We start from the raw sequence: 2,500 nt of genomic DNA, 5'->3' as shown, positions 1-2,500 counted from the left end.
CCACATTGCATGCGAACCGCATGCAACTTCCAGAGGCATTTGCAGCAGAAATGCATGTGCAGTCAAAAAAATTTGATATTTTTCACGGATAGACCCCGTGAAACGCTAGAAATTGGCGGGGATGTGTCTCTTGTGGCTCACGGGGCTGTTCGGGTCGCACAGAAATCCCTGGGAATGGGAAAACGGGTCATTTTCGTGTTGCCACATTGCGTACGAACCGCATGAAACTTCCAGAGGCATTTGCAGCAGGAATGCATGTGCACTCAAAAACTTCTATATGTTTCACGGATAGACCCCGTGAAACGCTAGAAATTGGCGGGGATGTGTCTCTTGTGGCTCACGGGGCTGTTAGGGTGGCACAGAACTCCCTCGGAATGGGAAAAGGGGTCATTTTCGTGTTGCCACATTGCATAGGAACGCCATGAAACTTCCAGAGGCATTTGCAGCAGAAAGGCACGTGCACTCAAAAATTTTAATATTTTTCACGCATAGACCCCGTCAAACGCTAGAAGTTGGCGGGGATGTCTCTCTTGTGGCTCACGGGGCTGTTAGGGTCGCACAGAAATGCCTCGGAATGGGAAAACGGGTCATTTTTGTGTGGCCACATTGCATAGGAACGGCATGAAACTTCCAGAGGCATTTGCAGCAGGAATGCATGTGCACTCAAAAACGTCTATATTTTTCACGGATAGACCCCGTGAAACGCTATAAATTGGCGGGGATGTCTCTCTTGTGGCTCACGGGCGCTGTTAGTTAGGGTCGCACAGAAATCCCTCGGAATGGGAAAAGGGGTCATTTTCGTGTTGCCACATTGCGTACGAACGGCATGAAACTTCCAGAGGCATCTGCAGCAGAAATGCATGTGCACTCAAAAACGTCTATATTTTTCACGGATAGACCCCGTGAAACGCTAGAAATTGGCGGGGATGTGTCTCTTGTGGCTCACGGGGCTGTTAGGGTCGCACATAAATCCCTCGGAATGGGAAAACGGGTCATTTTCGTGTTGCCACAATTGGCATACGAACGGCATGAAACTTCCAGAGGCATTTGCAGCAGAAATGCATGTGCACTCAAAAACGTGAATATTTTTTCACGGATAGACCCCGTCAAACGCTCGAATTTGGCGGGGATGTTTCTCTTGTGGGTCACGGGGCTGTTCGGCTCGCACAGAATTCCCTTGGTCCACCTGATTCGTGCATACAGGCAGCAACTAAAACTCTGTAAACCTGCTGTGAGGACATCTAAACAGTGGACCAGTGAGGCTGTGGAAGATTTGCGGGCGTGCTTAGACTGTACTGACTGGGATATGTTCACGACTGCTACCAATAGTCTGGATGAACTCACAGAGGCTGTGTACATCAGCTTCTGTGAGGACTGCTGTATCCCAACACGTACCAGGGTGAACTTTAACAACAACAAGCCCTGGTTCTCAGCAAAGCTCAAAAGGTTGAGGTTGGAGAAGGAGGAAGCGTTTAGGAGTGGGGATAGAGACAGATTCAAGGAGTCGAAGAACAGGTTTAGCAAAGCGGTGAGAGAGGCTAAACGACTGTACTCAGAGACACTAAAACAACAGTTCTCTACTAACGACGCTGCTTCTGTCTGCCAAAGGGCTCAGGCACATCACCAACTACAAACCCAGAGCGCCCCACACCACTAACGACTCCCGCCTAGCCAACGACCTGAACGAGTTCTACCGTAGATTTGAAAGACAATTGGACTGTCCTGAACCACCCCTTCCCACCCAAGAGGCCCCATCCCCCACCCATAATACAGAAACGACTCTCTCCTTTCAGGAGGGAGAAGTTAATGGGCTTTTCAAGAGGCAGAATCCACGCAAAGCAGCCGGGCCGGACTCTGTCTCTCCAGCCACCCTCAGGCACTGCGCTGACCAGCTGTCTCCGGTGTTCACCAACATCTTTAACACCTCCCTGGAGACATGCCATGTACCAGCCTGTCTCAAGTCCTCCACCATCATCGCTGTGCCCAAAAAGCTAAGGCCAACAGGACTAAATGATTACAGACCGGTCGCCCTTACATCTGTGGTAATGAAGTCTTTTGAGCGCCTGCTCCTGGCACACCTCAAAGCCATCACAGACCCTCTCCTGGACCCCCTTCAGTTTGCCTACAGAGCCAACAGGTCTGTGGACGACGCAGTTAACATGGCCCTCCACTTCACCCTACAGCATGTGGACGCCCCAGCATCCTACGCCAGGATCCTGTTTGTGGACTTCAGCTCTGCCTTCAACACCATCATCCCTGCCCTGCTTCAGGACAAGCTCTTCCAGCTGAACGTGCCCTACTCCACCTGCAGGTGGATCACAGACTTCCTCTCTGACAGGAAGCAGTGCGTTAAGCCGGGAACAGAAGTCTCTGACTCCAGGTCCATCAGCACGGGAACTCCTCAGGGCTGCGTCCTTTGCCCACTGCTCTTCTCCCTGTATACCAACAGCTGCGCCTCCAATCATCTGTCCGTCAAACTCTTGAAGTTTGTCGGACGACA

This window comes from Petromyzon marinus, unplaced genomic scaffold (genome assembly GCF_048934315.1).
Source record: "Petromyzon marinus isolate PM22_M1 ecotype Great Lakes invasive population unplaced genomic scaffold, UKy_Petmar_22M1.pri1.0 PM_G_Scaffold_55, whole genome shotgun sequence".
Classification (NCBI taxonomy): Eukaryota; Metazoa; Chordata; class Hyperoartia; order Petromyzontiformes; family Petromyzontidae; genus Petromyzon; species Petromyzon marinus.
This window is presented reverse-complemented; position numbering follows the sequence as displayed.